General features: G+C 47.9%; 1 protein-coding gene across 3 annotated transcripts in view; it reads left to right on the top strand.

The window, feature by feature from the left end:
• LOC144162860 (uncharacterized) overlaps positions 1 to 22,494 on the top strand; it is a 299,979-nt gene that overhangs the window by 946 nt on the left and 276,539 nt on the right. The window lies entirely within an intron of this gene.

Below are 22,494 nucleotides of genomic sequence, written 5' to 3'. Positions count from 1 at the left end.
TTAGCGATTCACGGAGCGACCCAGACGTGGAGATAACCGCTTTACGACGAACGGCGGGCGAGCTGTTTCCTTGTCCATCCGGGGTTCACGTGCTTAGCGTTACTAATTAACTAGCATTGCTTCGTCTGTAAGTGCCACCCACCCCGAGACCAGCAACTTGTCATCGGTGTCTCTCAAATCAGTTGTTTCGGCGCACGGATCATTTTACAAGTTTGAAGTTGGCTCGTGCAGTTCAGCGCAAAAAAATAGGGACTGTGAAAAGACACGACAGAAGTGCGTTTTAAAGTTGGCGCTTTAATATGACAGACGAAGTAGCGTTTTCAGAGGCGTAGCGCTCTTTAATTCGCTTCGCGATATTGCTGTCGATAAGAATAGGCTAAAGTTATTGCTGGCTAACCTAACTGGATTGGTGATCAGTTCCAAGCATCCTTCGTTCGGACGGAAACATCGGTGAACGTAGTCCAGTCGTACTTCGTTGAGCACGCTTTGGAGGCGTTGTGCCGCCTTCCAAACCGCCGTGCCGTTAACGGACGTCTTGCTTTGCTGGCGGGAGCTAGTATCCGGCCAAATCGTTGTTCGGGCGTTGCTCTCGGCAATTAGTCGCTACTGTGGTTTCGGAACCTCCGTCGGCGCCCGAAATCATCGGACGTCCGGCGGCGGCAGAGAACGCTTTTCCCCTCTCGACGCGGCGTTATCGTCGTTTCTGTCGCTTTGTATCAACTTTGTTCTCTACAAATGTAGCAGCCGCGCACGCACGTCTCTGGTTACAATCGTTTTCAGCGACCACGCTTTATAGTTTTTACTTGGTAGCTTTCGTGATACGTTATCACACGTCGCTCTTCGAATGTCTTAGAAGAAACCTTGAAGCGTGCTGGAGCACATCAAGTTTCAGCGATAGGCTTTTTTTTTTGCTTTTAGTACTGGTCATGGACGAAACGGCGCTGTCTTAGCACTGTCTTAGTCTTTGGTGGAATCGCGACCATACGCAAAAAACACCACTGTTTTGAAAAAGCATATCCCATTAGCTGATGCGAAAAGGCTGACCTTACAGCTAGCATATTTCCCCAAGTGAATACGTGCCAGTCGGCCGCTGAGAGGTGCGGCCTTATGGGCAGTTTATTCGCGAGTCCTGCGCGCGGACTACAGGCCTGGCTTGGTCTTTGAGACGAACGGGCCTCTCTACCATCTTGGAGACGCCCTGACAATTATCCCTATTATAATATATATTCCACTGGGATGAATTCTCGGGGGCGTAGGTTTGGATATGCAGCATGTTTTAGCAGTCGACACAATCCCGAATATTTCTAATACGCCCGAATATTCGAAGATGCGGAATTCTAAAATAGAATACCAACAGTGATTTGATTCGTATGCGAATATTCGCACACCCTGAAATAATTAGCCAATGTGAAATAGCCTAAGCGAATCACGTGGCCGAAGTTATCTGGAAGTTTGGGTTTCGCGTTCAACATCACTCACAAACACTCCTGGAGCACTCTATAGCCGTGAGGCTTGTTTTATTCAAATTGTGAACGCACAGCACGATCAACTTCCACAAAATCGTGTTACACGTTAAGAGCCGACGAAGGCAAAATACAGGCTTGGCTCATTTCAAAAGATTTCTTTTTCTCTATAACTGATACCAATTTTATCAGAAACTTCAAACAACTGAGCCAGATATTAAGCATCACAAATGGAGCATGCGTGACACGCCCACCAGCCACTTTTCTGCCGGGTTCTTACATCGTCTCAAAGTCTTCATTGTGCAATGGCCGTCTGCTGATCAAAGTCCATTACAGGAAACGTGACTGTGCCATTGTAGTTGTCACGGTAGTGTCGTCGTTCGTATCACTTCAATGTTCGCGTGCAATCAAACACCCCTATAACTGTAGCGAACTGTGGTTAAAGTTTCTCAATTACGTCACTGATGACGTCGGGTAGCCCTAAATTTTAAAATTTTTCTATCTTTCTCTTTTTGTTCGTGGTTAAGAAACGCCTTTTGGGGCTTCAATGGAGTTGAGGGAATCAGCGATTCTTTCAAATTAAACAAGGTCGTGATTTGTCTCAACGGCCCTATTAACTCCTTTAGAACTATACACAGACATTGTCGTGTATGGGTCTTCCTTTTTTTTTTTTTTGAAATCCGTCCCGCCAACACGCATTAAATCAGACATTGCCGTCTACGTATAAATGTTATCGCAAATTCGATCGTGTCGTTACGACGTCAGCGTCCGCTTGTTGTTGCACTTCGTCATGTCTTTACATTTCACCCCAAGCCATTGTATTCAACGAGAACAAGTTTACACCGTGCCGTGAGGCTTAATTTTTTTTTTTTTTGGCAATACTTTAACGATAGAACTAGTGACATCGCATGATATTTGAATGATCAAATATATGCGCACGTGCAGTCTTTGTACAAAGTTTCTAGGGCAAAGAAGTTTTGAATCGTAAGCTTACCTCTCAATGCACCAAGGAAAATATTTATGCCAGTAACGATGAAACAAAAAAAAAAAGAGGGGGGGGGGGGGGGGGCTTTGTGTGCCGTCGCTCAAGCGTAAAATATTTGCGCTTTGAATTTGCGATTATGTTCTGAATCGTTTGTGGCTTAGATACTTTGGATACAGAGGTTTTTTTTTTTTTTTCTGTTGGGAGTGTTAGGCTACCATTGGATCACTGAAGGCATTTTATTGCACCTTTCCTTAACAGTTTTTTTTTCCCTTGCGTAGCCGTTCTCTCTTCCTTCTCTAATGGCTTCAGGACAATAAGGTATCTAGAGTACACAGGCAGGCTTGTTACTAAGATAACTGGAAAACGGGACGAATGCGCGAGAAAAGGAAGACACAAACACGAGGCTTTTGTTTGGAGCAGTTTGCACAGCGACGCGTGTTTGTGTCCCCTTTCCTGGCGTTTGTTCATGCGGTCGCGCTGATGTCTTTGCCGATATCAGGTATGCCCCCTTTCGGTCAAACTCCAGCGTGGTTACGTGTGTGCGGTCATGTCTGGCGCGGCGAATATTCAGACATTTCCGGCTATGATATGGCATTGTTGAACTTTTGTTCAAAAAAAAAATAAATAAATAACCCGGGCCATCTCCGCTAATGTGAAACCTGGGAAGGGGCGAAGCATGCAGTCTGTGGGTGTATTCTTGGCGCCCTGGCGTTTTTGCCAACGGAGATGAAACCGGGGGTAGAGGTAGAAACCGGGGGGTTAGAGATGAAACCGGGGGGGTAGAGGTATACAGCGTTGCTGCACAAGTCTCGTGTATTTGAAGCACGAAGCGTTCTAGCGCGAGGCGTAAACGAGTGTCCCAGTGTTTTAGTACCGTGTCTAGATGAGAAGACGATTGCGACGACGACGACGACAGGAGACGCCGACAGCCCGAGCCCCTAAGGGGCTACGCCCCTAAAACGGTAGGCCGGAGGCCTCGTGGGGGAGTTGGAAGGGGAGTATTCATAGATGAAAGGGGTCATGAGCTCATGGTCGTCGGCAGTCGGCATGAATTTTTTCACAGGAGGGTTGTTCAGCGTTGAATGGTCTGTTCACTGGTGTAGGAAATCGCTATATAACTCGCGCAAGACCGCTCTTAGTGGCGAGCTGTATGATAAGGTTAATGGTGTGTTCATCTAATGTGAGGGGATCGATATGGGTTGAGGGATCTTCGTGTGGGTAAGTGAAATTCCAATATCGGGTGAATTCGGGGCATATCCAGACCAGGTGGTGCAAATCAGCCTTGACGGCTTGCTGACGATATGGACATTTCGAGTTGATGTGAGGGTAGTCAAACCTCGTTACAACGAAGTAGAATCGGGACAGTAAATTAGTTCGGTATGTCCGATATTCGTTGTAACAGTGTGAGTAAAAATAGGCTTCAGCGAATTGGCAATCTGGCTGGCGCGAAAATCTTAGATACGAAAACTGCTAGGCTTCGAACACACTATAGACAAGGTAATCTTTCACTTTCTCCTTCTGGCATTTCAAACTAAAATGCACCAGTTCACGAGAAAGTGAAATTAGAACAGAACAAAGCGTGTTTGACAAAAAGAGGCCTGCGTTGTTGTTTATTTGTAGTAGGATGTGATATTCGTTAGGTGGCTTTTCACAGCACCGAGCGGGATAAAGTTTTTCATATTGTCCACTCACGAAAGGGCCTTTTCTACTTCCGCAGTTCTGGCCGTCGGGAGCTTTTACAATAGTCTATCAGCCTTCCTCAAATATTTCTTCGTTATAGCCGATATCGCGCGCGGCTCTAGCGGCTTAGGTTTCGTTATAACAGGAAACGTGTCACTGAAATATGGCGTGGCCAACTAAAGTACGTATTTAGTTCGCTATAGCCGATAATTCGATATATCAGTGTTCGTTAAAACGAGTTTCAACTGTAGTACCATTTGCATATTGTTTGTGGTGATTTTAATACTTCCCATATTCATTTCACATATCTTCGCGAGCGGGCGTCGGTGTGCTCAAGTCGAGGCGGCAGCGTCGGTAGCAAAGCTCGCTGCGCAGTTATAACGTCCAACGATTCAGGAAACAACAGACCGGCGTGGTGGCGTTGTCGGAAAGGCACCGACTTCGCCGCCGTGTGGACCCAGGGTCGACGCTTTCCACGGCCAGTGTTTTTCACCAGCTCGGAAGAGGCGTCATACAAGCGAAGGTGAAGCCCAGTTTGCGAGGCTGGTGGGGCTTTCCCACTGAAATTATCCCGAGTATTAAATTCCACAGTTTTGCGATAAGAGTCGTCCGTCCTCACCGTCGTTCTTCAGGCTCTCTTGCACTGTATATCGTCGTCTCCGTGGTATTACGTTACACTCGCTACCGCCGTGGTTATCAGCGTACCCATGCGACCGCAGCTTCCCTGTTCGTATACACTTCCCCCGCCGTATTTTCTTGCGGCGCAAATTTCACTCTTCAATGAAATCCTGCGGAAGCTGGTGAATTTTGCATGTTTTTTTTTTTTGGGGGGGGGCGGCAGATTACGAGCACTATATCTGAAAACTGTGGGTTCGGTCGTTTCGCTCGTTGTAAATTTGTTTTGGTTAAATTTTGGTTAATTAGCCAGAACTTAATACTGGTGACGTAGATAGACCGCATCAGTGTGGATAGAAAATCGCCGCATCGTAGCTCTAAAATCACATTTATGAGCTTTTAATGCTTTTTAAGTTTACGTCATAACTCCGCGTGTGTGTCTATGTGTTTGTATGTGTGTATTTTATTTGCGTATGTAACGAAATGCCAGTACACAGAACTTCTCGCCTGCAAGAATCACTGCCTACGTAACATGCCAATGACTCCCAAAAGGATATTTATTCCACCTGCACTGCTTCATTGATCCCGATTGCCAGGGGGAGAAACGAACCCACGTGTTATTTTTAGTTTACATTCTTTTTTTTTTCGTTCTGGTTCCGGCCACCAGGGTAAAAAGGCATTGGACAAAATAAAATGGCGTCGTCCATGTGCATTTGCTTGCGTTCTGCTGAGCTTGCCGAAGGGGGTATATTTCTCCGGATAGATGTATCTCCGCACGCAAGCGCGAGAGCCCAAAGAACCAACCTCGAAGGCCGTTGATGGCGTCCTTGGCGGATGGGATCCACGCACACACACTGCATTCCTCTCCTTTTGGACCGTCACTTGTGTCGTGGCCACTGCTCTTCTCGGCATCAATGTGCTTGCACTTGAAATCAAGAGTCGTTAATTCAAAACAAACGCGCAAAATATCAATGACCAAGGTAAAGGTAATGGCTCACTAATCAATAAATTGCTGAATTAGGGCGCAGAGGAGCAATTAGTGCCTTTAACCGGAACATTGAGGGAAACCGGAAAAAATAAATTTGATATCGCAGTCGAAATACGCAAACGTGAAACTAATATTCCTGTCACACGGGCACTTTCACTCCGGATTGAAGCGAAGCGCGATTGACTTTTCGAGCGCGCTCGACCCATCGCCGCTGCTACACGGCGCGTTTCAATCCCGACGAAGTCGCACCGGTTGCCCTCACGTACTACGCCAGATGGCGCCAAAAATGTATTTCGCGGCCGGCGCACGGTAACTTTGCGCGGTAACTATATAACTACGGTTACGATGGCTACGACGACGATATGAGACGCCGACATCCCGAGCCCGTAAGGGGCTTCCCCGCAGAACAATGAGTGATAATAATGTATCAACTCTATTGACGTCCCTGAGGCAGCCCGCAAGCTTTCGTACTCGTGAACGGATGAAAAGAAGAAACGAAACAAAAAATGCCAAGCCTTTATGTGACTAGCACATACTGCCGCGTGAAGAAGTTGGACAATGGCACCCATCACCTTGCGCACCAACCTATAAGAACTCCTACAGTCACGGACAAATGAAACGCAAACACAAAAATATGAACCAGAACACTCAAAATTGTAAAATACCGTTCCTGGAGGCGTAATAATGGCGCGCTATTGTAATTTCAACCACGCGGCAATTGACTTGCATGGAAAGAAATCGCGGTGTTTGTGTGTTCCGGTTCGTGTTTTCGTGGTCGCGTCGTTTCATTTGTCCATGACTATACGCTGGCGCGTAGCGGTGCTCGTGGAAAGATGGCTGCCACTCATTAAAATCCATCTCATCATCTACCACGATCCGCGTCGCTTTCATTCATCCTGCCGTCATGGTACAACGCCATGAAACATGGATCAATCTGCCATGATGCAACAGAAAAACAATAATCGTACAGATTAATGCGAAGGTATACTCACTACAGACGATCGTCTAACACGAGAACAATCCTTAATAGTAATTATAACAATTGTAATATATCAACAGAAAAAAATACTTAAATATCCGTGGGTGGATCTTCGAAAATGCGTCAGCACGTTGTCTTTGTCCCTCGCTAACCTTTAATGTGTGGTGGTGGGGGTAACACGCATTTATTTTATTTACAAGGGGTACAATGACGCCATGTTACGCTTTAGCCAATTTTGGTGTCTAGGGGAACGGCATTAGTCAGTGGGAATTGTGGGGGAAAATGATACATCCAATGGGGTACGGAACTAAGGGAAATGGTGGAGGCCAGATGTCCGAGGAAGTTTCGCAGAGCGGGGAGCAGCTAGGCGCCGTTCTTCGCTGTGATTGAGACAGACGACTTGGTTGGATAAAGCCAATCATTAAGGCTGGGTGGGCTTGCCAATCCTACGTTTTTGAAGGCCTGTTGTCGACACTCGGCAAAGCGAGGGCAGTCCCACAGGATGTACGCAATGTCGTTATTGGCTGAGCCCCGGGAACACTCGGGATCATCTAGACTGCCGTATACCTTGTAGCGCGAAAGTGTGGTGTTCTTGCCGATCCAGTTCTAATCCTGTGAATGATAGTGTGCCATTTCTTGGGCCAATGCTGAGGAACGTCTGGACGCTTCACACCTACAGGCGCTCGTAGTAGCGACTTCCTTTCCACCTTGCGGCGGGTGTATAATTCCGAGCTCGAAGTAGGTGAAGGTTCTTCTGCTTTACTGTGATGCGTAACAGTAATACCAGTGGGCGGGAATTACTGTAACTGTTGCCACAATGTAAATTTCACGCACAATCAGCTTTGCGGCGAACTAGCGCTTCCACAAACGGCCGAGTGTTTCGATTTAAAGAGGAGAGGTAAACGAAAGGAGCGTTTAGTTGCGCCTGAGGAGTCGTTGCGGCCCGGAGACGACACGAGGAAGCACGCGGCATCTTGGAGGAGGAGGAGGATTGGGCCTGCGGCGGCGAGCCCGCGGAAAGCCGGGCTGCGAAAACGCTCCGGAAACGCGGAAAGAATCGTCGCCTTGCGCGTGGCGGCGGAACAAGACTCTCTTTCTCTCAAGTGGGAAGTTGCGAACACGGACCGCATTCCGAAGGGCGCGCCAGCGAGTATCCTCCGCGCGCCGTCCTTGTCCAATCCCTCATCCTCTTTCAGCGCTTTCCGGTGCTTTTACGCTCAGTGCTGCAAAACGTAGTGTCTTGAGCAGGGCCGTAGCCAGAAATTTTTTTCGGAGGGGGTTATGGGTTATCGGAAGGGAGGATATTTGCCGAAAGGGGCATTAAGTCTGGCTCGAGAGGGTTGCCTGGAAAAATTTTCGGAGGGGGTTCTAACCCCCAAACCCCCCCTCTGGCTACGTCCCTGGTCTTGAGTGCCGTTCGACGGCACTCTAGCTGATCACTGCAGGCATGGCGGCTATACTCGGGAACAAGTTAAGAACGGCACCAGCTCATGTACGGTATCACTCCGCCTAAGCGACGTACCCGGATGTCAACGGGCGCGCGCGTTTTGAACGGAGATGCTATGAACGCGTGATATGGCCTGCCTTTTCTCGCGTAGTTTGTTTGTCGTTGTTGCAGTACTTTATAAGCATACCAATTATAGAAAATTACGGAAACGGCTCGAGCCATGTTCAAAATGTTCCCAGTAACGCACTACTTGCGCCGCGCGGAGTAACATCCGGCTGCGGTGATGAGGAACAGCGGCAACTTCCGTTGGCGTTCTTAAGTTGTAACCGAGTATAGTGCCGTCGATGACGTTCGGGTATTTAACACCCCGGCTACACTAGCGTCCGAATGTCATTTGAACCAAATGTCATTTGACTCAAATGGGGTGCTTCGAATGCCATTCGGAATCCGCCGTGCTACACTACAATTTCGATGGCATTTGAAATTTAGCTTTCACAATTGCTCGTTGTGCTGTAGTGGACCTGTTGTCGCCCCGTTCCGTTTTCGTACAATGAACAATCAAATTTGGGAGCAGTCTAAGGCAGTAAAATGATATCAAATTAGAAGAGACACCAGAATAGAACCGCTGTTCGTACAGTTCTTTTTTTTTTATTTGCAACTGACCCACTGGTTTTGAGAGTATAAAAATTGAGTACGTTGATTTCATGTTTTAAGTAAATGAGCAGGGTACAAAGTTCCACAAACAAACATATTTTGTTTGTTTTACGTACGGAAGTATTACATTTTTTATTGCCAATCGAAGACGCTGCGTGCGAGAGTGCTAGAAATGACATTTGAAATCCCAAATGTGTCTCTCGGTGCTCATTTGGCTCGAATGTCATTTGAGCCGAATGGCATTTCAAAACCCAGTGCAGCAGCACAACTTGGCATTTGAGTCAAATGACATCTGGTTCAAATGACGTTCGTACGCTAGTATAGCTGGGGTATAAGACTAGACTGGGGTATAAGACTAGCACCGGCCAAGAGCTATGCTAACCACAATACCGGGGGTGTTCCATAGACTTCGTAATGTCACTTGTCCTACACGATATATGGAAGGCTCGCATGGCCCGTCGGTACAATGATGTAGATGCGAGGCCAGGGAGGAGGGGGGGGGGGCGGGGGGGGGGCTAAATAAAATTTATTATAACCCACATATCAGGGCGCAACGACTAGTGGTAACAGCGCTGCCCTAAGAACAGAAAATTATCCAATCAGTTTTCATTTAACAAGGTCATTCTACACACTGAACAAAACTGTTTGGGGTTGGCAACAAGGCACAACAAATCAAGTCACACAAGTTCTCCACCGTTCAAAGAAAGAGTTCATAATAAACTGTGCTGAACTCAGTACGGCTTTAGAGAAACGCTCAGCAGCGCAAAAGGAAGGCTTCTTCTCCTAGAGCTGCCAACTCGTGTTCCAAATGACTCATGACCAGGGAGGAAATATTTTTGTGAAAATGCCCGTTACATAGTCGAGGTGTTGAAAGCCGAGGCTAGTGCACCCGAGGGGGTGACTGTGCTGGAAAGTGTTGCGAGGCTACTGCCTTTTTAAACCTGACACACTAGCAAGGGATGTGCTAGTGCCTTTTCACGTGGTGTAACTTTGTTGATGTTTTGCTTGTATGTATTGACCCAAACCAGGCAATAATAATAATAATAACAAAGTCGTTGTAGTGTAGAGGATCCGTCTTAGTTTTTCGATCTCAAGGGCGGTGGTTCGAGACCGGTTTTGCCTTGGTTGTTTTTTTATCATTAAATTGGACTACATTTTTAATGGCTTAGGTTAGTTTTGATGTTTTAAAGGATTTCTTTGTGTGCGTAGGTCATGTTATGTTTAGGTTAGGTTGCCTAGCTTGACGTTGTCTAGAGCGATGTGTTGCCAGACGCGGCAATTTTGTTACAAAACACCGGTGGACGTCGATATAGTGGAGTGTTTATAATACCGTCGAACGGCACTGTAGACACGGCTGCGGCTTAATTGCCGACTAGAGTAACGTTGCGAGTTGGGCGAGTTGGTGTGGAATGGATTCACCTTCTAAGTCACGCAAAGACTGGTCAAAAGGGAAGGAGAATTGAACGTGCACAGTAAACCCTCCTTAAAGGGACTCTGCAGCACTTGCGATAAACGCTTTCACTGTTTCCTTTGCGTCTGAAAGCGTTGTGGAAGCTATAGTTATTGACAGCACGGAGCGGCACGGCGTAATTCGCTCGTCGCAGCGAAACTATTCGTCTCCCGTCTCTGCTTTGCTTTGTGGATTTTTTTCTGAAGTGGCTATCGAATGCATTTATTGCTGAACAAGAAGGAAGTGGTTGATAGCCGCTACACTGATGCAATGGCGTAATTCGAGCGTTCCAAGAACGCCAATACTCGGGAAAGAGAGAAAAACCTTTGAGCAGGTTTCCAAGTTATCTGATGGGCGTAAATTTCTGGCTGAGGTACTTCGGCGCCCTATTCCAAGTACTAGATGCGCTGGTTGATTACGTTCTGAAAGCATTTAAGATTTAGAAAAAAAAAGTTGAAAAAAGTGTTGCAGGGTCCCTTTAATACGAGGTGCTCGGGACAGGAGAATTGCTTCGTTGTAAGCGATACTTCAGTAAATGGGGGGATGATCTGCTTCCAACGCGCTGCAGTGGTCACTGTGAAACGCTTCCAGTACAGCGAAATCTCGAATAAAGGGATTTCGGTAAAAATAACGCGGCCTTTGTGCAAAGACTTTGCGTATTCTAGAAAGTAGAAGTTTGCTAGAGGGGCGCGCAGGCGTGGTCGACACACTGAAAGCGTTCAGGAGAGGGGGAGTTGTGGTGGGTGACTATATAGGAATATAAAGCTCTCGTTACAACAACCCAAACACCTATTCAAATTTTCGCTTTACTCCGAGTTTTTCGCTGACCCCACTGCAGTGCACGTTGAGTGAATCATCCTCGCTTTCTTTTAGCGAATTACTGCTTATAACGAATTCTGTTTTCTGTTCTGAGAAGTTCGGCATAACGAGGGTTTACTGTGTACGCATAACCGCCACAACACAACCTCTCCGTTTCAATCCACACAGACGACAGAGAGAAAGGCCTGCACAACGTTGATAATACAAGCGTCGCATTGTGTGGTGACACGGACGTCGTGCTGCTCTTTGTCGTGCTTTCAGGGGTCTCATTTTGACGCAGTTGGCGCGCATCCGCGCGTGAGGCTGCAGCGTCACGCCGCCGGAGCTTCGCCGTTATGTCTGCCGTCTTCGCGTTTATAGGCGCCCACCAAGAGTAAATCAGTTCCGAAGAACAGCCACGAATCGTGGGTTCTTTGATTTTTCAAGCACGGGCTCCATACGGACAAAAAGACGTGGAAACATTCGGTCGTTTGGGGTCTTTTTTTTTTTTTTCGACGTTTTTTTTTTTATTACCGCCGTATTTTAAACTGCGTTTCGCGGCGTCGTGAACAGCGCTGTGTGACACGTCATAAATGAATGTGAGTGGAGTCTTGCTCGACGCTTAACCGAGCGTGCGGCGTTTGGCGCGCCGACAGTTTGCGTTAGCGCCGCCGCTTCCGATGTAGGCCGTGATGGTTATTCCTAGAGCCACTAAATAAGCTAGTGGCTCTAGTTATTCCGGGAATGAAATCAAGCTTCACGATTATCGCCGCGAGTTGTTGACAGCTTTAGAAGTTGAAATATTTAATGTGCTTTCTTTTGCGTTATAAATCCAGGGCTGTCTGCGAGTTTATCGGGCTTACATTCCTGTCTATGGTAGCGATTTGGCGCCGAATTTAAATGCGTAGTCCAGGGCACGTACAGTGCGTAACACTCTTGTCTATAACACTGAGTCCGAATTCAAGTAGTTATTTCTTAAAACTGAGAACTCAAGATTTTCACAAAAAGCGTTGAGGTCAAAATATATGGTTAAGACTTCAGATTGACACAATGCTTTTCGACCGAGGCAAGATAAGGCTATGAGTACGAAACCTGTGTTATAGACAAGTGTGTTGGATGGGATTGGATTGAAATGGATTGGATGGGATTGGATTAAATTGAATTGTATCGGATTGGATTGGATTGGATTGGAATCGTATATACTGTACACACGCGTTGTCATGCTGCCCTTTGTACATCGATTTCTTAAATTATAAAATTTGACATTTTTTCTATTTGGTTGGGAGGGGGTGTTAATGTAGAGTCCGTGAAATTTTAGAGCAACCGAGGAGCATGAGTACAAGTGAATTTTAGAAAATTCCAAAACTTGTAGAATTATTCGATCGAAATCTGCTCTGTCAAGATCGCGTGCTCGGTGGTTATCGCTGAAAGGGAAAATGGCTTATCGCTGGTCATATTAAGCGGTGCCATGGCTTAAGCGGTACAAAATTATCCGCGTGTCATCCGTTGTTCACACGGATATTCACTCGTGGTGAACCGGCGCGCGCATGCGTAATACGGTTTGGCTTTAGAATTGTAACTTTGGAGGAAACGGAGCCTTCTAGCCTTTTGCGGTCTCTTGTTCCCGTTCCATTTTTAGCCCCTCTGTTCACAAATACATCTCAGATCCAAAGTGCGGTAACGTTGCAGCTCTTTTTTCACGCATAAATCGCTGGCACTCCCCCGAGGATATATGCGGTAGTGGTGCACAACAGAACTATAGGTGTCACGACGCCTAAACTCTTATAGCGGGGTAAGATATATATATATATATATATATATATATATATATATATATATATATATATATATATATCAGTACATTAAAATATTGCGGACAGTATTTCGTTGATTGACAGGCTGCAACGAAAACGAAATCTTGGCATAGAATGCCAAGTTGTAGCCTTGCAGACTACGATGCGTTTGGAGAAGTGTGGAGATGTAATGCGATCTTTTTAAGAAAAAAAAAAAAGAATGGGTACAAGGCGAGTGCGAAGGGATTATTCACAACGTAGGGCCACCTGCAACTATGAGAAAAAAAGCAACTAGAACAAACGTACAATTACAGACGGAAAAAAGATTAAAGCCGTTCCACTAAACGTGAAAGTGCAGAGCAGTGATTCGCCATAATGTGCTGTGTCGCCGTTATCCGCTTACTGCTACCACCCATCACGCTGTTCGCCTCCCTGTCTCACTCCTCTCATCATGAATTTAATGGAGATTTGTCCTATGCGATTCAAATTTCCCGCCTTCACAGTGCTCGCGCGCTCTCTGCCTAGAACAGCACCAGCGGGAGCTCTGTTCTTTTTGTGCTTGCTTTCATCTCGCACGTGCCGGAGCCTTACTGCGCGGTTTGAAACGCGTCGTTTTTGGCGGCCCCTTTTTTCGCTTACTGTCGTAAGAGCCAGCCCAGCTGGCGTTCTTAACTAAATGGACGCTGGGGCTGCCGGTTATTTACACAGATTGTGCCTCAAAGATACCTGAATTTTTCTTTGCGCCACCAGTTCAGGAGTTTCGAACGGTTATGACTGTGTAAACTGCTTGTTTTTCGAAGCTTCTGTTTGGGTCCGTTACGCCGCTACGCCGTGGGGCTCTGCTTAGGTCCGCTACGTCGCTACGCCGCCTGATTGCGGCGGTGGCTATAGACAGCGGGACAGCGAACGCGCTACGACAAGGCGAGACCCTAAAGTGCTCTGCACTTAATTAAAACTGGGTCGACGGAAGACCGATGGGGCCGCGCGTGCACGAACACCCCGACTAAATACCAGTACTGAAAACTGAGTTGTTGAGGTGTGCGTGTGTTCGCTTTCACACAGCAATGCCGTTACTACTCTCGGAGCCTATCTCAGCCGTTGAGGTGCTGGCAGAGAATCCAACTCCCCTTAAAAAAAGAATTTTCGGCGTCCATCCACGTTTCAGCCCTTCCATCGAAGCCATGCGGCGTGGTCTATGAGACTTACCAGCGGGACATGTTTAAAGTAATCCAAGTTGGGACAACCTCGTTGGACCACGTCGGAGAGTTACTGACGAAGGGAATTTCGTTAGATAAGAGCTAGGCAATACATGGCGTCACGAACGGTTGCTCTTGTGACACCGGCGATCTGCATGCAGTCGCCTTTCCTGTTTTCCTCACTCTCAAGGGGTCGTCTGTGTGCAGTATCGCTCTGCTGCTTCTGAGCTGCTGCCTCCTTGTTATGCACACTCCGTCAGCACCTAATCTTGTTTGCCGGGAAAGACGCTAATGGCGACTGAACGTGACCGCGATATTTTAACGCCGCAATGGGCGCTGTACGCGGCAGTTAAGAGCACCGCCCGTGAACTGTCTGGCACGGACAGATAAGTGCACCTTACAAGTTGCATGGTATTCGCAGTCGCAACCACGTGTTCCAATTGCGTCTCAACGGTCGTATGGGCAGGTTATAACGTTTTTTTTTTTTTTTTTCAATACGATAGCGTTACTAGGCTCATTGAGCGATTTTCCGGGCGCACGAAACGTGCGCACTGGCCGTGCTGCGCATGCGCGTACCTCAGGCATCCGCCGTAGCGATGTCGCCACCGTTAGCGGGAAGCGACGTCATCAGAGAGAGCCCGCCTGCTGTAGGAATTGGGCGCAGCGACCAGTGGAGCGTAGAAACGAGGCGTGTTGGTAGGCTAGTAGAGCGAAAAAAGACAGAGCACGCGCTTTCAACATGCGCCGCGCCTGCATTCTGAGTGCGGTTATTTTTCCCCTGTTCGGTGCTCGCGCTGATGAGTCATTGTTGTGGTGCGCCGCTGCAGATGATGATGATACATTCTTTTATTTGGAAGGGGATGACTGAAGGTCGCTGGGGGGGGGGGGGGGAGAGGGGGAGTAGGGAGGGAGGTAGACGCCCAGTAAATAACGCTCGACAGACCGCTGGCAACGCCGAACTGGGCTAAGGTCACCAGGTGTTGAGGATGTTCAAGCATGTCCCTATATCTGAATTTTGGAAGACACTATGGTTCAGTATAAAACCATTGCTGCTAGTCTCGCTCTCTGTGCACTTCGAACGCTTGGAGAACATGAACGGTGAATGTAGTAGCTTCGTCACAAAGCGCTCCTTCGACGGCGAAGTAATGATATCTTGTCTCAAATCTTACAGGTAATCACGTGGATGTTCTCTGCAAATTTTTGATGCGTATCATTAGGGCTGACAACTGTCTCGGTTTTCGCATTGTTCGTCCGTCTGCAGCCCGCGTCCACGCTCCATTCTCGTTTTCTTCGGTTTTCGAGCGCCGTCCCGTCCTTGCTGCGGCGTCCTCGAGTCGGCGAGCCGGCGCTCCTTGCCCTGCGAAGTATACGGATATTTTTGAGGAGGCGGGCCGAGTTTTCGTTTTCTTAGTCTACACATCGCGTGCCCTGCAGAAAAAAGTGGGTGTACATTCATCCGCTTGTATTATTCGTGTTTAAGAATAGCTCCGCTAACGTCGCCGAAAGCAGGTGAGCGGAACGGCACGGATGCAATTTCGCGTGTCGATTCTCAACGACGCGGTATACACAAACGCTCACGCAAAAAGAGGCACGCATCGCGCAGCGCCGTCCGAGTTGCAAGAGGGGGCGAACGTCAGAGATCGGACCGGATCGTTCGCGGCTTCCATCATTCCGGAGCCGAGACGACATTTAAAGGCGGCCGTCAGCGCTGAAATCCAAAGACATGGCCTCTGCATCGGTGCCCAGCCGCGGTACCTGTGAGAGGTGCTCGAAGTAGCCTATTCGCTCGTGACCGGAGGATGTGTTGGTGGGCTCTTCTCTATATGGAATGATCGACCCACGCGCGCGTGACGGCATCGGCTCTCTTTTTCTTACACACCGCTTTGACTCTAATGTCTGCGGTCTCTTTTGTCTTGTCTCTTTTGTCATTCACGTTGGCGAGCTCAGAGCTTTGGTTCGGACATTGCTTCGAATCCCTTCGTGCCTCGCGGATCGGTCGTCAGAATAGCGGTGACGGCACGTGGCTGACGCACCCCAAGCCTTTCTAACATAGGATGTGTTTTTTGTTCCCGGTCAGAGGAGTGAGAAATAGGGTTGCGGGCAGTCGAGGAGGGTTCGAGGTTTTGCGCACTTAGGGCGAATGACCGGTCCTGTAATTCCGATCCTTATATTCGTATACTGTGGTGGCAGCCCTGATCAAACAAGACGAGCTTGCCGCCTCTTTGCCCGCCCATCTGGTTTGTTCGCGCATGCGCTGTGGACACGTGACGTCGTCTTGACAGTCGAGGAAGACCTGAGTAACGGTGAGGAGGGATGATCTGGGTGTCCCGTGGTTGTTGTGTGGCGCCGTTATGTAGCAGGAAAGTACGTCTCCTCGTGGTTATTTCAGTCTTCGCCTTACTTACTCGTCCCGTCTCGTGGACAGATGTGGTTAAACGCGGCTGAGGGGGGCACAAAGGAAACGGACCGCTGTTCACGCCTCCCGTGGACGAATCGGCGCTGACTGACGGACGGATCACGATTACATCTTCGGGCTGTTTCCTTGGGTGACCGTATCCTTGTACGTACACCAGCCTACAGTGCTGAAATGATTTTCGCCGCCTCATCTGGGCTGGCGTCGTGTCTCTGACACGCGGAGAACACGTGGGAGATGTCGTAGCGCCGAAGCATTGAATATGGGGGCAGCCATTATACCTAAAATAACTGCGGTGTGATTGTGGCTGTGATCTCTGGTGTACGTATACTCTCGAAATAGGTCGAAGTGGCTGTGTTTGACAGGAGCCATATCGGCTGTTAGTTTATCGGCGTGTCGATCTAGCCTTCCGGTTTTCCCTGTATGAGTGCTTGATATGTCCGCGTTTCTTCGCGACTGCCTTTGGTACGTTGAGTTGAGTTGATATCATTTTACAGTCAAGTAGTGGGATAGACTAGACAAAAAAGTTGTCGAAACTGCTTGAAGGGCTCTGGCCACGTTATACGCAAGCAACCATGACAAAACGAGCACCATTTTCAGTACAACATAAACGCCAGGTACAGCCGGTTTTCCTAGGCATCCGAGTTTACATGTATACGGAATAGCAGTACGGAGGCGTTTTGCTTCTTGTAACGTCGTATCACTGTGCGTTCAGTCAGCATAGTATTTAGGAGTTGTTGAGATGAGAAAACGGGGCTGCTTCCGTTTTCGCGGGTGAAGGTGCTCGGTTCCACGCCGCTTCACCTCGCTTGAATTTGAGATGCTTTATGTAGGTCAGTTTACACCCCGCCGCAAACGTAAGTGCGGGGTGGAAATATATCAGCGCTGTGAGGCATATTCCCCCCGAGAAAAGCGAGAGGTTGGCGCGAAAATTTGAATGTCCAAGAGATACGGACGCACGGAAAAACAACTGCAGGCTCTTTACTGCTCCGGCGGCTCATACCTTTCTTTTGCAGATCTAGTTGGCAAGGATCGTTCCTTTCAGCGGTCCTCTAGGTACTTCTTCCCCTGTCCCCGTCCGTCCCAAGAGCGGCGCGCAATTCAAATGCGAGTGTCAACGCTGGTGTACGTCCCTGTCCGGTGGCAGACGTCAGCCTCTATAGTTAAAGCTCTAAAGCTATAGCTTTCGAATGACAGTGCACCGCGCGTCGAGGCTATACTTCGCCGATACTACACTGCGTGACTGTCCTTCAAGGACGACGCTTCGTGTAAAGGAGGGGAAGCCTTTCCTTCGGGATGTCGCGCTGGTGAGGCTTCGCGCGCCACTTAGAGATGACAGTCGTCGCATGTCCCCACTATTTAGAGCAGCGCCGCTGTCGTCGCCAAGTGTCGTGGTCAGCGGATCGTCGGAGCCCAAGGGAGTCAGTCGTGCGTTGCCGGACCCGGTTTGCTAAGGCACGCGCGACCCGGATTATTATTATTATTATTATTTTGCGTGTCACCGTCGTAGTTGGTTCTAGCGCGCCTGCCTAACCATCTATCGGCGCGCGCTTCGTATATGTCTAGCGTCATTTCGTTCCCGTCGTATTTCCGCGTTGCTATTCTCTTTTTATTTGTACCAGCTGTGCGGACAGGAAGCGTCGCTCTGCGATGATTTCGAACGGAGGGTGCCGAATAACTGAATGGGGCATGTACACGCAACACATTCGCATCCCCTAAAAGGCGCAAGGGAACTAGTGTGGGCTCGATGTGGGCGATTTTGTTGTACATATAGTTGAAAGGGGCTTGAGGGCGCAAAAAACACTGACAAGGAGACGCAAGCACGACAGACAAGGCGCCGCTTCCAACTGAACATTATTTTCGAAAAAGAAACTTTCCATACCTTCCAGGTTTCGCGAGTTATCCAGGAGACTTCCGAATTTTTGATGTGTTTTTTTTTTTGCGATTGTACGCCGAAACGAAAATCTCCCAAAACGCGCCCGCATTTTGCCAAATCTTTCTCCAAGTCTGGCCACATTGCTCCGCAGCTACCTGACATACCAATCCAATCCTACGCCAACTGAAAGCGTTGTCAGTGAAGAGATTAAAAATATCCCAGGGCATCTCCACTAACGTGAAACCCGATGAGGGGCCCGAATCGTTTTGGCCGCAGCCTTTCACGTCTCTCCCGAAGTGGACCGCGTTAGCACGCGCTACAACCGGCGGCAACCGGCTTCGCGAACTGTACGTCTATAGCGGCGACTCGGCGTCTGTGCTCCCCACTTCAGGCGCGCACGATGTGAACTGGCGAGGAGAAGAGCACGCGAGAGATCACGCCACGTACGCTGGACAGAGTGTTCTCGAAGGTCGAGCTGGCCGACGCCGGACGCTCCTCACGGGGCGCGCACTCACGTGCGCTCGGTATTTTTATTGGTATTTCTTTTTTGCGAGCTCGTCACGTAGCGGAAGCCCGACCGACGCCGGGTGCTCCTCACGAGACGCACGCTCCCGTGTACTCGGTATTTTTATTGGTATTTCTTTTTCGCGAGCTCCTCACGTGGCACAAGCCTGGTCGACGCCTGGTGCTCCTCACGAGGCGCACGCTTCCGTGCGCTCGGTACTTTTTCTTGGTATTTTTTTCTGGTAACGAGAAGCTTAACGGCGGAACGAGAAGCTTAAACAGCTCTGCTTTAAAAAAAAACGCGTATGCCTTCCTTTCTATGCACTCCGGTGGAAGACGATGAAACACCTCGATTAAAGCGACATTTCGACCAAAGCTATTTATTGTAACGAGCGTTTGCTGTGCGTGATTTATCTGAACGCTGCGTGCGTCTTAGTAAGGAATGCGTGCTCTAGAGCCCCGAATAACGTGTACTCCTCGGCGTGCTCTACCGGTTGCCGGAGGAGGCGAAGACGCTGCACACAAGAGGGAAGAGGGGGCAGTAATTGCGCGTGGCACAGAAACTTGCGGCGGCGTCCACAATCGTCTACGCAAACCGTGGGAAAGGTTAGCTTTGCCGTGCGTCCTTCCGGGGTTAAGCGCTTTTGCGTTTGCGGCTGCTTTGCGGCCGCATTATGAGATGCCCGCGCTAATTAACTGATCGAGTTACTTTATTTGTTGGTACTGCGGGTCACAGTTTAGGCCCAGGCAGGAGAGGAAACAAAAGAAAAAAAATCCCCGGCCTTCTCCACTAACGTGAAACCTGGGGAGGGGCGAACATGCAGTGTATAAGTGTATTCTTGGCGCCCTGGCGTTTTTGCCAACGGAGATGGAACCGTTGGGGGGAGAGGTATACAGCTTTGCTGTAGAAGTCTCTTGTCTTTGAAGCACGAAGCTTAGCAGCGCGAGGCGTGAACGATTGTCCCGGTGTTTTTTTTTTAGCACGCGTTGCGTTTGAGCGCAAGGCGTAAACGAGTTTCCCGGCGTTTTAGTGCCGTGACTACACGAGACAACGATTACGACGACGACGACAGGAGACGCCAATAGGACGGCGACGCCAACGAGACGACGACAGGAGAAGCCCCTAAAAAACGACTGCGCAAAACGTTAATAGCATCGTCACAGACAAGGCAGGGAGTACATGAAGTACATCAGAGCACATCAAAGTACATCACACAAAACAGAAGACAGCAAGGAATTTCGTTGTCTGCAGGCCACAGTCCTCTTCAAAGGAGAGATGCTCTAGCTCTTGCACAAAAATACCACACTAAAAAACATCTGGCGGCAGCGAGTTCCACCCCGAAATTGTGAGTGGGAAAAAGATGCTTTTCGCGAACAATGTTTTTCGTGGAAAAGATTTTCATGAAGATGAACCAACTAACTCACACCATAGTCCTGTTCTAAAAGCAGTTGTACGTGAGAAAATAGGTGCTAGAGTGCACTTATGACTTGTGGTCTTGGTAGTCGGCCTGGCTACGCTGGGGCAAATGTACAGTTTCTGCCAAAATTTTACGGGCTACTCCGAAAGTTTCTGGGCTATAAAAATTAAATCCAGAATATCGACGTTCCGGTGTCACTGATTTATTTTTGTGGCACTAATAAGATGGGGCTTTGGCCAGTTTTCTGGCATAAAACGTGCGTCCCGCGCAGAGATAAGCATTTATTTTGAATTATCTGTGGCCTAGTGACTTTTGGCATGGCCTTGAAACTGGACAAACACTCTACCAGTTTCGACGGGTGTTGAATGTAAAATTGTTCGCGCCTTTTTCTGCAACTACGATCAGCATTCCCATTCCCGTGATATCGGCAATCCAAAACCGCCCGTCCTCTCTGTAGCCTATAGCCGACTGGAAATACTATTGAGATTACAGCTAGAGTGTAGTTGCTTAAAAGTAATGTGGGGCTCAGAACTTCAAGATCGAGAGGGTATACGATGTCGGGCTTCGTATAACCAGCACGGAGAAACACGATTTTGTTACACCCTGTGTAAATGTTTGTACGGACCTTGATCGACTATTGTCGTGTGCGCGTCGTCAGCTGTCCGTCTGTCGGTACGGGCATCCACAGGGGCGGGAAATTCGAACTAGCGTATATAGACTGTTCAGACCATGTGCTCTATATATATACTGAACACGTTCAAATATCTTCATTTTGTCACCCCTTCCGCCTTGCTCGTGCACACACGTTACTGTATAGCATGATGCACGTAGGGCTTTAATGATGGTGCTTCCCAGTCGAAAAAGACAAGGAAAATTTTTGTGGTTTGTCGTATTTCCGCGTGTCGTACTGTCTTCTGGTCGTATTCTTGTCGTGTCGTGATTCTGATGTTTTGTCAGGTGTCGTATTCCTGTCCTGACTTTGATGTTCCGTCATGCCGAATTCCTGTCTTGTCGTGATCCTGATGTTCTATGAGTAGTTGCACCTGGTTTGAATGTTATTGTCCATCGTGAAGAGTAGCGTAAATAGCAGTTCTTTTGTGACTAGACAAGTGTTTCCGTTGAGAAAATTGACTTTCTCGTTGCAACAGAAGTGTGTGTCGTAACAACAGATGGTTTTGTCGTAACAACAGGACTTCTGTTATCACGACAGCTATTTGTCGTGCGACAGGTTCTTGTTAGGTCTTTGCGGTATTCCTGTTGTGATTTTTGACTGGGTTACAACCTTCCGAGGACTACGGCTTGTAGTACTGGATGTTGCGTATCCATATCCACCGACTGGATCATGGCTCGTATTGCCTGGTGATGCATATCCATAGACATGCAGGACGCATAGAACAACTCTACAGTGCGACAGCGCACAAACGCGGAGCTCTGGCGTCGTATGCGATTGCGATTAGAACAGCAAAAATGCACGTAAACAGTGAAACAGAAGACAGGTTACAAAAATGAAACGCATGGAAACAGAAGCATCGTGATTACGGAAACGACGTCGTGCGGAATAGGCGATGACAGGTTTAGTTCCGCCGCTTCGCTATACTGCTCTTCGCTACCGCTCAGTTCTCTCTTCGATAAGTTTTCTTCGCTAAGTTTTCTTCGCTAAGTTTTCTTCGCTAAGTTTTCTTCGCTAAGTTTTCTTCGCTAAGTTTTCTTCTTTAAGTTTTCTTCTCTAAGTTTTCTTCTCTAAGTTTTCTTCTCTAAGTTTTCTTCTCTAAGTTTTCTTCTCTAAGTTTTCTTCTCTAAGTTTTCTTCTCTAAGTTTTCTTCTCTAAGTTTTCTTCTCTAAGTTTTCTTCTCTAAGTTTTCTTTGCTAGGTTTTCTTTGCTAGGTTTTCTTTGCTAAGTTTTCTTTGCTAAGTTTTCTTTGCTAAGTTTTCTTTGCTAGGTTTTCTTTGCTAGGTTTTCTTTGCTAAGTTTTCTTTGCTAAGTTTTCTTTGCTAAGTTTTCTTTGCTAAGTTTTCTTTGCTAAGTTTTCTTTGCTAAGTTTTCTTTGCTAAGTTTTCTTTGCTAAGTTTTCTTTGCTAAGTTTTCTTCGCTAAGTTTTCTTCGCTAAGTTTTCTTCGCTAAGTTTTCTTCGCTAAGTTTTCTTCGCTAAGTTTTCTTCGCTAAGTTTTCTTCGCTAAGTTCTCTTCGCTACTGCTCCTTGCTACCGCTTACTTTGGTGCTTCGGTATTGGAATT

This window comes from Haemaphysalis longicornis, unplaced genomic scaffold (assembly GCF_048455015.1).
Source record: "Haemaphysalis longicornis isolate Haplotype H1 unplaced genomic scaffold, Haemaphysalis longicornis Haplotype H1 scaffold_12, whole genome shotgun sequence".
Classification (NCBI taxonomy): domain Eukaryota; kingdom Metazoa; phylum Arthropoda; class Arachnida; order Ixodida; family Ixodidae; genus Haemaphysalis; species Haemaphysalis longicornis.
This window is presented reverse-complemented; position numbering and strand designations above follow the sequence as displayed.